This window comes from Onychomys torridus, chromosome 23, assembly GCF_903995425.1.
Source record: "Onychomys torridus chromosome 23, mOncTor1.1, whole genome shotgun sequence".
NCBI lineage: Eukaryota > Metazoa > Chordata > Mammalia > Rodentia > Cricetidae > Onychomys > Onychomys torridus.
This window is the reverse complement of record NC_050465.1, coordinates 21,730,694-21,746,624: the sequence shown is the minus strand read 5'-3', so window position 1 is coordinate 21,746,624 and position 15,931 is coordinate 21,730,694. Positions and strand designations below refer to the sequence as shown.

At 39.1% G+C, this 15,931-nt stretch overlaps 1 protein-coding gene across 11 annotated transcripts in view; it reads left to right on the top strand.

Annotated features, from left to right (window-relative positions):
- Ptprm (protein tyrosine phosphatase receptor type M) overlaps positions 1-15,931 on the top strand; it is a 709,515-nt gene that overhangs the window by 580,683 nt on the left and 112,901 nt on the right. The gene's annotated exons all lie outside the window — the stretch shown is intronic.

Below are 15,931 nucleotides of genomic sequence, written 5' to 3'. Positions count from 1 at the left end.
CTGGAGTTGTATATGAGAGTCCAAGATTTTCTAGAAGATTCTCCCTATGAGTTGGATAGTTTTTTTCCAGTGGTATGATATGACACTGACAACTTAGTTTAATGAATCTCTGATCTCAAGGCACCATCAAACAATGCTTACGCTCTGACATAATGATTTAAAATATAGCCAGTTGACACATAAGTTCTGTCCTTTCAAAGGACAGTAATGTATAAAAGACAATGGACTAAGAATCAGAAGACATAGGTTCCAATTACTTTGTGCCAACTCAAACTCTGTCATTGAGCAAATGTCTCAGCTTCCATAAGACAATGAATCCAGTGAGAACCAAGTACCCTGAGCACCAGTGATGCTCTTGGTGTATGTCAGCAGCCATGTCACCAAAGTCCCAGTGTGACCAATGTGTACTCCTAGACAAGAGGTTTACCGTGAGAAGAACTGATAGGATGCCAGAAACATGTGTGGTAATGTGCGTACATGGACATAGTGCCTACAGAGACTGCCATGTCATGTTCTGTGGGCATGTCTTTGATTCTCTAGGCCCAGTTTTTATTTTATTCAGTTTCCTAATGAGCTGGTTTCTCTCTTCTCCCATTTTAACCTCTTCTCACTCTTATGTCTGACCTCCCCACTACCTCCAGAACACTAAGAATGCTGAGTTGTGGTGAGAACATACTAGTGTTAGCATGTCATTACATCACACACCTGCAGTGTATGAAATCAGCTGTGATTATAGTTCTATTAATTATGTTTCTAAACTCCACTAGCTTGGTTTTCAAGGATGAATCATGTGACTGTATGGATGAAGTGCTCGGAATTAATTTATTTCACATTTTAAATTGTATAAATTCAGTGTCAGATGCATGGTTCATCAGACCACAGTAAGGTTAGATTAGAGATGATGGTGTTTTTGACCTGTCATTGCAAAAAGGAGAGGGAGCGTGCTGATTCTTCCAACTCCTTCTACTGCATGTCTTGAAATAGAGTAGTTGTATGTCCATGATTGAGATATGTAGTATATAGCATTTATCCATGCTATTCATTATCCTATAGATTTTTGAAATTTCTTCTTTTCCTTTACTTCTACTGTTACCCTCTAGGGAGACATGGAAAACCTTTTATCTATTTACTTCAGGGAAATTATAGAAGAGATAGTGAAAATTATAATGTATTCAGCATTAATTATAAATATGTAGCATATGTTTTATATGTATTGTATTTATGTGCTTTAGGTAATTATGCATTTGAGTTCCCTGCCAATTTTATGGCCAAAATATTTTACTTGGCTGATTACTAAGTATATTTTAAGCTTACTTCTTGAAACATGAAGTGAATATACTATAAATCCAATTAACATGATTAATTTGCCTAAAGAGACTGCCTGCCTTTATTTCTTTTCCCTGTTTTAATGATGAAAAAGTTGCAAGGATCCAAAATAACTTAATTTGTTTTTAATGCTTCCTAAGCCCAATTTTATAGTTATTTTTCTTTATAAGCAAAATGTAATGTTTGAAACATATTGAGCATATAGCAGAAAAAGACAGTTCAACATCACGGTTTCCAGTAAGCCTTTAATAGAATAATGCATTTGGATCTTACAGCTTCAAACCTTATTTTTCCTACTTATCTTAAAGATTTCCTGTATCTTTGTCATGAACATCACTATAAGTAATTTTTGGACTAACTGACATTATTTTCTGAAGGTATTTTCTACAGGCAGAGTAGAGTAAAAAATTATTCAGGTTTACATTATACTGACAGTTTACTTTCATGAAAGATTAAACAAGTTCACATTTCCTTCATCATTCCATTTCAATGTTTCCCAGAATTCACTAGCACTAAAATTAGCATTCATCTTTCTTTTATTGTGTGACTCTGTGATGGACTGAAAATGTGCCCCTTGTTAGCACGCCTTTTGAACACACATCATGTTTGCAAGCACATGGGGGTTTCCCTTGGTGAATCGTTCCAAACATTCACTGCTTTTTCCAGAGGGTCTCTTAGGGTGTGTGTGAGCTTTGGTGTGTCTCCTGTGTTCACTCCTGTAGAAATGTGGAAGAAATCTGTAGTCTATGTGTTTCCATGATGTGAAGATCACTTTATCTACCAGAAATATATGATAGATTTTAGCCACACAGCTTCATGAAAAATCTGCTACAATTTTGTTAGAAATTCAGGGCATCAATTTATAAAACATAGGGAACTTGGTTTCTTGTAACAGGTAGGTTAATGAATAATTAACCTACCCATTAATATGTTTCATGTCTTCATTTATTTGGAATGTCTTCAGCTTTTTCAGTAAAATTTCAAAAGATTCATGATAAAACTCAGTATATATCTTTCTTATGTATGCTTTTTTCCCCTCTTATTGAAAATATATCTTTTTCTCACATAACATATCAAGATTTATAGTTTCCCCTCAATCTCTTCCTCCCAGTTCCTCTCCATCTCCCCTCCCATCTGGATCCACCACTATTCTGTCTATCATAAGGAAACACAGGCTACTAAGGGATAATACTAAAATAAAATAAAATCAATATAACAAAACAAGTCTGACATCAGAGCCTAACAAAACAAACAGGAGACCAAGAGAAGACATAAGAAACAGAGACCCCTTACTCACACCCTCAGGAAACCCATCAAAGCACAGAATGAGAAGCTGTAAGATGCACATAAAGGGCCTTGTGTAGACACGTGCATTCCCTGTGCTCGTTGCATCCGTCTCTGAGTTCGTCCAAGTTTGGATCATGTTGATTTAGAGGATCCTTGTGTTCTTGGTGTCCTCCATCCCCTTTGGCTTTTATATTATGCCTACCCCTTCTTCTTGAGGGTTCCCTAGTCCCTAAGGGGATGGATTTAACAAAACACATCCCATTTAGTGCTGAGTGTTCCAAGGTCTCTCAATTTCTGCATAAATGTCTGGCTGTGGGTCTCTCTATTTGTTCCCATCTGCTTTTCTGATTATGGCTGAACAAGATACAGATCGATGGGTATGCAGAATGTCATTAGGAGTCATTTTATTGCTACTTTTAAAAATTCTATAAAAGTATTATGTTGTTTTTCATTAAATTCAGTAGCTGCCTCTTAATCAACTGCTGTCCTAATGGGCAATTGCAACACCACAGCTACCAGTAGTGGTTTGCACAGGTGGTAGCCAGGCAGGATTCTGTTCCCTCAGGCACTGGCTCTATCACTGCTGCTAAAGGGAACTTTACCTAGATCTCTGTCCCTCTATAGAACTCAGGATTCAGAGGTTGAGGTGAAATTCTGCTCACTCAGAGAGGCAGAATAACAAGTAGCTAACCTTCCCTCCTAGCTTGCAGCTCCCCCAAAACAGCACATCCTTCTGCCCTGCCCCCACTTAAGAACCCTAGCTATACATGGTTCTTCCCTACCACTTCCTGTCAGCTAGTTGCTGACTCAGCCTCCTGACCCCAGGTGAATTTTATTTAATCCAACAAATGTAATACATCTTTACATCATTAAACAAATATTCCACAGCATAAACAAATGTAACACATCTTAAATTAATATTCCACAACAGTAGTACTTGATTTTGCCCTAGGTCCCTGGACTCTCTAGTCTCCATTTTTCAGTCACCCAAGCAGTGTTAGGTATGAGTTCCACCTCATGGAGTGGACCTTAAGTCAAATCAGATATCAGTTGGTTACTCCTATAAGCTTATTGCCACCATTGCCCTAGCATATCTTTCAGGCAAAACACCTTTGTAGATCAGATGGTTTGTGGCTGGCTTGGCATTTAAGTTTTTCTTTTGGTAGCCTGCAGAGTACCTTCCTGTACCAAAGGGGTGGAAGTTCTATGGAGGCACCAGCATGACTTCTCCATGTTCATTGAGTTGTGTAGATGTTGTCTACAGCAATGGAGCCTTAAGGAGAGCAGCCCATATTCTCGGCAACAGCCTGGGTTATTTGGGGTTCCTATGGTTCCCCTTTGACCAACAATTCAATTGGATGTAAGCCTATTCCAGTACTGGAAGCTTCATCTGGTGACAAAGGATGGCCCATTGGGGCTCTATCTCTCCCATTATCTGGCGATTTTTTTTATATTCCCTTCATATACATATATATTTTTAGGAAGCTCTTATGTATTAGGTTTCCATAATTCTTCCCAAATGGCCCTTAATTTTAACTGTCTCTTCCCATATTCTCACCCTTACCCCCAACATCATCCATAACTATCTATTCGATTTCCCTTACCTAATGAGATCTAACAGTTCCCGCTAGGCTCTTACTCTATACCTAACTTCTGTGGTTCTAGGAATTGTATGTAGCTTTGTTATCATTGACTTAACAGCTAATACCCACATATAAGCAAATAAATACCATTTGTTTTTCTGTATCTGGGTTACCTCACTCAGGATATTTTTTTTCCTAGTTCAGTCCATTTACCTGTGAGTTTCATTCATTGTGTAAATGTATCTACTTTTTTTTTAATCCATCCTTCTGTTGAAGGACCTCTAGGTTATTTCCAATTCCTGGCTATTATGAATAGAGCAGAAATGAACATGGTTGAACAAGTGTTTCTGTGGTAGGATGAAGCATCCCTTGGGTATATGCCCAGGAGTGGCGTAACTGGATCTTGAGGTAGAATCTCATCTTCCTGAGGAACCACCACACTGATGTCCATAGTGGCTGTGCAAGTTTGCACTCCCATCAGCAATGAATGAGTGTCCCCCTTACTCCACATCCTTGCCAACATGAGCTGTTGTTTTATTGATCTTGGCCATTCTGATGGATGTAAAATGAAATATCAAAGAAGTTTTAATTTGCATTTCCTTGATGGCTAAGGATGTTGAGCATTTCTTTAAGTGTTTCTGAGCCATTTGAGTTTTCTATTTTGAGAATTCATTGTTTAGATCTGTACCCCATTTTTAATTGATTTGTTTTCTGGATACTTAGGGTTTTGTTTTGTTTTGTTTTTTGAGTTCTTTATATATTTTCGATATTAGCCATCAGATGCATAGTTAGTAAAAACCTTTTCCCATCCTGTAGGCTGCTGCTTTATCCAAATGGCACTGTCCTTTGCTGTGTAAAAGCTTTTCAGTTTCATGATATCTCATTAATTAATTGTTAATCTTAGCACCTGTGTTAACAGTGTTCTGTTCACAAAGTCTTTTCTGGTGCCAATGAGTTCAAGGCTATTTCCACTTTCTCTTCTATCAGATTCAGTGAATCAGACCTTATGTTGAGGTCACTGATCCATTTGGAGTTGAGTTTTATTCAGAGTAATAAGAAGGAATCTATTTGCATTCTTCTCCCTGCATCCATCCAATTTGACCAACCCATTTATTGGAGGTGCTATCTTTTTTCTAGTGTGTATTTCTGTTTGTTTGTTTTTTATCAAAAATCATGTCCAGAGGTGTGTGGCTTTGTGTCTGGGTCTTCAATTCAATTCCATTGATCAACATGTCTGTTTTTATGTCAATACCATGCTGTTTTTATTACTATATCTCTGTGGGACAACTTTAAATTTGAGATGTTGTACCTCCTGCAGTTCTTTCATTATTTAGACTTGTTTAATTATCCAGAAGTTTTAGCATTTCCAAATGAAGCTGAAAATTGTCATTGAAAGACCTGTGAAGAATTGGGTTGGAGTTTTAAGAGAGATTACATTGAGTCTGTAAATTGTTTTTGGTAGGATTGACATTTTTACTATGTTAATCCTACCAATTCATGAGATGGGAAATCTTCTGATATCTTCTTCAATTTCTTTTATTAATGTCTTAAAGTTTTTATTCTACAAGTCTTTTATTTGTTTAGTTATAATTACCCCCAAGATATTTCATATTACTTGAGGCTATTGTGAAGGTGATGGTTCCCTGATTTCTTTCTTTTGTCATTTGTATGTAAGAGGGCTATTGATTTTTTTCTAAGTTAATTTTATGTCTAATTACTTTGCTGAAAATGTTTATCAGCTGTAGGAGTTTCCTACTGGAATTCTTAGGGTCACTTATGTATACTATCATATCATCTACAAATAAAGGTACTTTCACTTACTCCATTCCAGTTTGTATCCCCTTGGTCTCCTTTAGTTGTCATATTGCTTTAGCTAACACATCAAGTACTACATAGAATAGGTATGGAGAGAGTGGGCAACCTTGTCTTATTCCTGATTTTAGTAAAATTGCTATGAGTTCTGCCCCATTTAACTTGATGTTGGCTATGGATTTGCTATAAATTGCCTTTATTATATTGAGGTATGTACCTAATCTCTCATATCATAAAGTAGTGTTGGATTTTGTTAAAGGTCTTTTCTGTATCTAATGAGATAATCATGTATATTTCTTTTCTTTCAGCTTATTTATATGATAGATTACATTTGTCAATTTGCATATGTTGAACATCCCTACATCTCTGGGATAAAGCCTACTAGTTCATAGTGGATGATCTTTTGATATGTCCTTGGATTTGGTTTGCAAGTATTTTATTGAGTACTGCATCTATGCTCATAAAGGAAATTGGTCTTTAATTCTCTCTCTTTGTTGAGTCTTTATGTGGTTTGAGTATCAGGGTAACTGTGACCTCATAAAACAAATAGGCCACTATTTTCTTTGTTTTATTTTGTGGATTAATTTGAGAAATATTGTCATTAACTCTTCTTTGAACATCCATTTGAATTCTGTGCTAAAACCATCTGGCTCTGGACTCTATTTTGTTGTTGTTGTTGTTTGTAGATGGAAGTTTTCCTGTGTCCTGCCTGGTCCTGGATCCCTCAGACCCAAGTAAACACACAAAGGCTTATGTTAATTATGAACTGGATGGCCTATGGCTCAAGCTTCTTGCTAGCTAGATCTTATAACTTAATCTATTTCTATTAATCTATAAGTTGCCATGTGGCTGTAGCATTACCGGTCTGCTGGCAATTTGTTGCACCTTGGGCAGCTGCTAAAGTCTCCCTCACCCTGACCTTCTTCTCACTGTATCTCTACTTGGATTTCCTGCCTGGCTGTAAGCTTTCTTGCCATAGACCAAACCAGCTTTATTTACTAACCAATGGGAACAGCATATGTATCCCACATGTTCCGTGGCTTTACCTATGTCCCATTACATGTTGCTCCTTGGATAGAGGTTTGGCATCCCCCACACACACTCTCCTTTCTCCTTTCATTGTCTCTCTTCGATTTTCCCACCTGGATCCATCCTGCCCTGCCATAGGCCAAAACAGCTTTATTTACTAACCAATAGGAACAGCATATATTCACAATGTACAGAAAGACATCCCACAGTAGTTGTTATTTGAGAGACTTTTATTTGAATAGCTATTTCACTTAGAAGTTATAGGTGTGTTTAAATTGCTTATCTGATTTAACTTTGATAAATGGTATATATATAGAAAATTACTCATTTCCTTTAGATTTTCCAGTTTGGTGTAGTACAAGTTTTTAATCTACGTTCTTATAATTTTTCTGAATTTCCTTGATATCTGTAGTTATGCCCCTTTTCATTTCTATTTTTGTTAATTTAGACATTCTTTCTTTGCCTTTTAGTTAATTTAGGTAAGAGTTTGTCAATCTTACTGATTTTCTCGAAGAACCAACTCTTCGCTTCATTGATTCTTTGAATTATTTTTATTTGTTTCTATGTAATTGGTTATTTGTTTGTTTCTATTTGATTGTATATTCATTTCTTTTTATTTGATTAAACACTGAGTTTGACTTATTTCTTCATATTTATTCCTTTGAGGTGTGATTTCTTCTTTTTTTTCTAGAGCTTTCAGATATACTGTTAGGTTATTAGTATGAGATTGCTCCAATTTTTTTTATAGGCATTTAGTACTATGAACTTGCTTCTTAAAACAACTTTCATTGTGCCCCATAAGTTTGAGAACATTATGTATTCATTTTCAACTCTAAAAAGGCTTCAGTTTATTTATTAATTTCTGTCTTGATTGTTGTGTGAATTGCTAAATGATCTTTAAATAAAAAACCCAGGGCCAGTTATTGGGGTAAATGCTGAAAAGTTGGAGAGACAAAGGAACAAGCCACATCTTACCTCTAGGACTCCTCAGCCTGGAAAAGCTCAGCTGATAAGCCTTAGCCAAATGAGTTTCCTCAGTCAAAAGGCTCCAGCCTAAAAAGCCTAGCTAAAAGGGACGCTTCTGCCAAAAGGCCTGTTGCTCTTGTTGGGTTTCTTCTCCTAACTCCATTCCAATTATTATTATATTTGCTTCTTTCACAGCATCACCAGATTTTCTGGATATTTTGTGGCAAGATTTTTTTTTTTAGATTTAACATTTTTTTTTTTACTGTAGCATCAATTTCTTCTATCGTGTCTTCAATTTCTGAGAGTCTCTCTTCCATCTCTTGTATTCTGTAGTTGACACTTGCCTCTGAGATTCCTGCTCAAGTTCCTAGATTTTTCATTTCCAGATTTCCCTCAGTTTGGGTTTTCTTTATTGATTCTATTTCTACTTTCATGCCCTGAATTGTTTTATTTATTTCCTTCTACTGTTTGTGTTCTCAGGTTTCTTTAAGGGTTTTATTCATTTCCACTTTAAGGACTTCTATCATCTACATAAGTCTATTTAGGGTCTTTCTCTTGTGTTTCAGTATGTTGTAGTAATCAGACCTGCTGTGTTGGGTTGCTGGACCTTAGTGGAGACTATGCTGGCTCTTACTGTATTTTCACACTGGTGTCTACACATCTGGGTTTCGGAAGATTATAATTAGAGGTACTAATACCTGGTCTTATCTTTGTTGGGTGGGTGTTTTATTCCTTGGTCTTTGTTGGCCTATCTATGTCTTAGGAGAGTGTGGTGGCTGAATGTTGCCTATTAGGAAATTCCTCTGGGATTCTGAGAGGTGTGCCTCCTGACTCCCTGGCCAGAGTAGCCTATGGGTTCCCAAGAAAATATTGTATGCTGTGTTTTTTATGGCAATAGGATCTTTTTGAAGTTGCCTTTTATTTTTATTGCAGATTTATATGGTAGATATGTAGATGCTCTCATACTTTATTTTCACATGCTGCCAAGCCCTAATGTGTAAAGTTAAATGTGTCTTTACCTCATTTGTTTGCATAGATAAGTATGATGACAGATGGATGGATAGATAGATAGATAGATAGGCAGATAGATAAGTAAATAGATAGATAGATAGATAGATAGATAGATAGATAGATAGATAGATAGATTATAGATAGGTAGATAGGTAGATTCGTAGATTATTGATAGACTAGGTAGATATATAAATATGGATATATATGCATTATACTCTTCTCTTTGTATGCTGCTCCTATGTCCAGAAATATTGTTCAGTAGTTTTTATTTCAAGCATTTGTCTGAAAACTATTTTGGAGTTGTATGTATGGAATGACGTCAAGTCTCATTGATGAAAGTTTGCCTCATCCACACCCCACATTTTTTCTGTTTCTATTCTACTGCTGTCTAGAACCTCCAGTACAATGCTGAATAAAATTCAGTTTAGTATTTGTTTTAGCCCTATTGCTTTGCACATCCTATCCTGCAATGTCATCCACAAGGCCTATAGCCAAACCACCATGGAAGCCAAGTTTAAAACCCCAATTTAAAACAAAACAAAGCTACCAGTCCCACCAGGATGGAAACTAGCAACCCTGCTCCAGCACAGGTAAACTCATTGACTCCAGTCTGTCAGGGCACATAGCCATCAGCAGGGCCTATGCAGATGTGATAACAGGTTCAGTATTCCTACCTGATCTCAATGCTCACCCGGGAGTCTCCTATGACCAAGGAAACAAGTGTGTCTTCCTGCCTGCATGCAAACTCTCATAAGCATACCATCCCCCCACCCCTAGCACAGGTCCCCTCAAACCCGAGGCACCCCAGGAATTCCCATTGTGTAGTTGCTGCCAGGTAGCCTAAAGGCAAACCCAACCTGGACAGCTAAAGAAGATCCGGATCCCTGATTTCAACCCCTAAGGAACTTAACTTTAACTGACATAAAGGGGGAAATGGGTGCCCTGTAGCACTAAAACTCTCCTAAGGAAACATGGGGTGGACTCCTGGAGCACAGACAACAGAAAAAAAACTAGACAAGATGGACCAAGTAAGAGACTTCTGTGCCATGGGTAACACACGGCTCCTGACTCATAGAACATCCTTTCCATAATAGACATTTACTTTACTCTTAGGAAGTACTATTATCAATGATTTCTTAGTGAACCCACAGAAAGACATTCTTTCTCAACACTACTGTCCTATGATGTGACTCACCTCCCCCCCCGCAATGAAATAAAATGAACAAACAGCATTATCAAAAAAAAAAAAAAAAAAAAAAAAGGCCAGACCCTCCTAGAGGCAGAGCTGGCCCACCACAGCCATAGGCTTCACGGCTAGTGTCAATGAAAACAAGTATACTATATGGGCTTAGCAGCCATTAACCCACTCCACAGGTCAGCCTTGCTTGGTAATGACCTGGTGATGGCTCGTTCAGCAGCCAGAATTAATTAAAAGTGATATGGTGTGCTGAAAAGCCAGCAGCAGTTTTAGGAGTTCTGGCAGTTAATTAGGGGTCTGGAAAGGGTTGCTTTCTGTGTCTAGCTCTGCCCGAGACGGCAGCGTTCGGGGCTACAAAGGCTTGTTCATTGCTGACTTCATATCTCTCCCATTTGCTTTTCCTCATCCATGGAGGTGACCTTAAGAAAGGTCACCACTGCATCCCCATCCTCGACAAAGTGCACATTTCCCAAGACACTGTCTTTGAAATAGAAGGGCTTTTATAATCCTGCTGAGGAGTCTGTCATACCAGGATGGCTTTCAAAGAGCCGGTTAAAAAAGCCCCTTTGAAAAAGATGTAATGGGGCTGGCTGTAGACACAAATATACCTGGAGTGGAACCAAAAAAAAAAAAAAAAATAGGTCAAGAGAAAGTGATTATTTCAACATTCAGGAGAATCGGGGGATGTTGGGATGGACATATTGGCATTTGTGGGACCCCACCTTCTTCTTTCCTGCTGCATCACAGACACACCTGAGGCTTAGATTCCAGCATCACAAAGATGGTGTCACACACCCTTCTCTTATTTTCAGCCCTGACATGCAGTTTTCAGCATCCCTGAGAACTTCACATGAACTCCTAAGCAATTACAGTTCCACTAAAATGTGTAATGTGATCGGGTCTTTCATTTATTTATTTTTTCATTTTGCCTCTGCGTTCACTGATGGCTGCAGCAACCCCTCAATCAGAAGTGAAGAGCGAGACTTAATGACTTTATATATAATTTAGTTTTCCGCAATATGCTCCTTCACTTGATGCTTTGCATAAGCTTGGGAAAGGATGGCCGTTTATTAGATCTGCAAGGATACCACAATTTATAGACATCTCAGTGCCACCTCTTTACCCTATAACTTCTTTCATGGGAACCACACACTCAAGTTGAATTAGCTGCTCTAAAGTGTTTTTGAAACCTTTTCTTGGAGCCCGCAGATGCCAAAGGTAAAAACCACTAAGACATCTTGTTATGTAGGCTTTTGTTCTTATCTTTGCATTAGGCTGCATTTGAGACTCTCCAGGGCACACTCTTAGAATGTACATCAATCGGTACTGACGACCAGCTATAGTGGTTGACCAGAAAGCTAAAGGCACTGTCCTCTCCCTATTCACAATACTGAAACAATGTGCTGCATATTGAGGAAAGAGGCTCCCACTTTGTAGATGTGCTTGTCTTCTTCCACTACCCCCTCCCCAGTTCACATGAGTTTACAGGCATGTACACATGCTTGCTTTTCATTTGAAACTATCACTACTTTGGTCTTTCATGATAGTCAACTGCCAGATACCAAAAACACTGATGGCATGGACCCTTGGGCAGTGTATCTGTGTTGAACAGTGGCATACTTTCCAGTTTACTGTGCTTGAAGAACCTTAAACAGAAATACACATCCACAGTAAACAACAAGCTTTTAGTGATGGCAGTTCCTTTAAGCTTTGTTTTAACCTGGGGTTTTAACTAGACTTTTGAAGTTTGTGTGGCTGGGAAACTGACTTTTAAATTTAGGAATTTTGCCCTTATATTTGCATATTAAACACTGAGATATTATTGCATTTTCTCTTCTCTCCTGATCCCATCCTTTCCTTGAGCACATATATTGCCCCAATGGGATGGAAGGAAGTAATATAATGGCTTAAATGGAATATGACTTTGAAAGCCAGCACCAAGCAAAGATGGTTGGCCCACCTCTTCATTTCCTTCACAGTGCTGGCTGAGGCAAATCTAAGTATGACTCTCACACATGCAAATAAGATGAAGATTCGGTGAAGGTTGAGTAATGCTCCAAAGAAGGCTGAAAAACACATTAAGTTTTAACGTCAACATTCTATGCTCATGAGTCAAATGAGTTAATTTTCCAGTATTTTCCCTATTTCTTTACATTTAAAGAGAGATATAAAAGGTTCGTTTTACCAGGTCTATAAAAAAAACATGTTATTCTCAGCTATAACACTAACAAGCTGCCCTGCTCCAGTTATCTCCCCATTGTTCTCCACTACTATGGGCTCTAGAGGTCCAAGGGAGAGGGAAATTCTACTTCCATATTGCACATAGAAGACCAAGAGACACTGCAAATACATACATACATAAATACATACATACATAAATACATACATACATACATACATACATACATACATATGTATATATTCCACATGAGCCTAGAATCAGCTGCTTCATGCCCTTGATGATGGAGCTCACTGAGGCTCAGTTCCTCATGTCTACAGTATTGGAGGAATTCTTATATGAGATACTGCACAGAAAAGCTTAGCTCATTGCCTATGACCAATGTCTAATAAATGTTAGCTGCTATTACAGAGACAGTTAATTACTCTCATCACCACCCTGAAGATGTCACGTGGTATATATCATCCTTTAGACATGAAACTGTGATGGTTAAACTTCTGCACCATTGGCTTGTGTGGACATATTATCATCAGGTCTAGGACGAATGCCTGTCTGAAATAGTCATCTCCCAGTTGCCCACTCAGCGTTAAGATCTGGGCACCGCAGAAACCACACTAAGGAATTGAATGAAGGCTTCCTATTGGGAGAAATGTACCCCAGTGGTAGTAACACCCAAGGAACATCAGCCATGGGTAAAGAGCAGCAGGTAGAGGCAGTGCCACCTCAGGGACACACAGAGGTCATTCGGACAGTGTCTCTATGACATAGCTATGAACTCTTCTAAAGGAGTCAGAGGTTTGAGAGGGCCATCCCAAAAGGTGATGGCAAACGTCAGGCAACCACAACCTAATGTGCCCAGAATGGGCAACAAGAGGAATACCAACAAATGCATAGTGATGCCAAAGCCATCTGAGTCTTCCCTCACAGATACCTCTAAATCAAATGGACATGACTGAAAGACAGATGTGTTGATTGGCATTATGTATGTGATCACCATTTTAAAACTTAGCACCAATTTTATATCTGCTCACTTTTATTTTTTAAATTTTTTATGTGATGCATATGTGTATGTGCATGCATGCATGTGCTAGTATGCTCACCTGTGCCGATAGGTAGAGTTCAGAGGTCAACTTCAAGTATCTTCCCCTCCCTCACTTCCTGATGAACCTAGAGCTTGTCGTTTGGGGCTAGATTGGCTGGTCAGTGAACCCCCAGGATCTGCTTGTTTCTACCCAACCAGTGCTAAAGTTTCAGTCAGGCATGCACCACACTGCCATGCATGACTTTTACACAGATGCTAGGGACGCAAACTCGGGTCCTGATGCTTGTGCAATGAGCAGTTTACTTAGCAAGCCATTATCTCAACCCCTCTTACAGGCTTTCTTACTGTGTCTACCAGATGGAGATAGCAGGAGGAAGCAAGTTCCCAACCATGACTATGGCCTGAAGGAGAATCACACATGAGAAAACCCTGGCAGTCATCCTTTGACATGTGATGCTAGAATAGTGTCTGATGTCAATCAAAGTCCATTGAGATCCTCTTCAGTTCATAATGTATGCAAGCTCTTAGCCATGGCAAAGGAGGAATGTTTCCTGAGGACAGAAAAGCCTGCCTCTCATCTTCCCTCAGATTTTGAGCTTTGCTTAACAGGGTTCTAGTACTCACAATATTGCCTCAGTCATGTCTCAGAGGCTCTGAGCATAAACAGTACTTCTGAAGGTTCTTGTGAGAAGAGCGTTAGGTCTAATTATTTAACAAATGCTTAGGGGAATGTCATTCTGAAAAATGGTCTTCTAAGAGCAACACCAGCGCAGCTCAAGCACTGATTAAATCGTTTTGACATAATTGCCAGTTCACAAGAATCATGACAGCCGCTATTCAAACAGCTTGGGAGGGGAACTATTGGAATGTGCCGTGTGGGGCAAGTATTGGAAGAGTAATCAGGAAGGACTGCTTATTTATTTTGTAGGAACACTGATGCTAAATATTGGCTTTTTTTTCAAGTATTCAAGTTATCCAACTAGCACAGTTAGTCACAGCTAGAGCTCAAACACATGAATTTTGCAAGTTTTTATTTAGCTCCATATTCTAAAGCCTCCCTGAAGCTCTTTTAAATGGCTACGAGGTCAGTAATAGTAATGAATTCTGTTCAAAGCTATGAACAGAAAGGTCCATCGTGGAAACTGGGCTTCAGAATCCTGGAGACTATAAACTACTGCAGCTCCATGGAAGATTTACCTTCTACCAACAAGCGTGGTCTGACTAGGGATAGTGCCAGTGAGCTCTGCCTCCAGGAGAACACTCTTGAGCACAATGACCATAGTTTTTGTGCCATTAGGAGCAGGTCAGCTGCCATCTGAGTACAGGATGTCTGTGGGGGTAGAACTTCAATGTCACAGTGCATCCCTGCATGGTGATAGTCAGACTCACTATGTGGTGGCATCCAAAAGAGGAAATGAGCAAACTCCATGAGGCATTCCATGAAGAACTGTTCCCACCATCTTTAAATTACCTGTCAGGCTTCATGTTTTCTCCACTTTATACTCACGAGACTCACGAGGTGGGTGGATTGGTTTCTTCTTGATGGTGGTCTGGACTTGCAGAGGCAACTTATGAAAGACACCTGTCAGCACCTCAGACATGTAAGGGCCTCTGTGAGGATCTTGTTTCCATGGAGTGAATGAGGGGAGGGGCTGCAGAGAGAGACATGGGTCTGGCTGATACCCAGGCTGGGGCAGTGACCAAGAGGAGAGGACGATGAAGAGTGAACCCAGGCTGGCAGGTGATGTAGCACAGGAGCCCATTCTTCACAGCCCTGTGCCATGCTAACATTTCTGTGGTGATAGTGAAGGGAGAGAGCGTAGAACCCCAAATTGATGTGAAAACTGGCAAGGTTAAACCATAGAAAAAAAGATGGCAAGGAAAGATGAGATGATGAGAGAAGGCCTGGAGGCATGGATAAGTGGGTTAAGACGTGAAATCAGCCCCTTTGATCCACATGGTGAAGAGAATCAACTTCCTGCAAGTGCTCCTCTGACCTCAGTACAGCACGCACGCACGCACGCACGCATGCATGCATGCACGCACACACATACATAACATAGGTCCTTAAATTACAAAAATGAAACAAACACAACATAAAGCAATATAAAGTCATTCACTATATCAGTATTTCCTAAATAGCAATGAACTAAGTGGAAATATGGCAGCATTTAATGGTAAAAGCTGTAAGACTCTGTTGGAATACAGAATCTGTCTATGGAAGCCCCCCCACCCCCACCATCTGTGGCTTTGCTTTCTAAAATTTCAGGCACACCAGTCAGAAGATTATTTTAATATAACTGTTACTGAATGCTGTTAATGATTCTATTATGTTGTTAATTTCTTACTGAGCTGATTTATTAATTTGCTTTCATATATGGATGGAGAGGTAACCGGATGGATGACAGATGGATGGAAAAGGACATAGTCTATCTAGGTCTGATTTTACCTGTGGTTATCAGTCTCCATATAGACTCTTAGAACATGTGCTCAACACA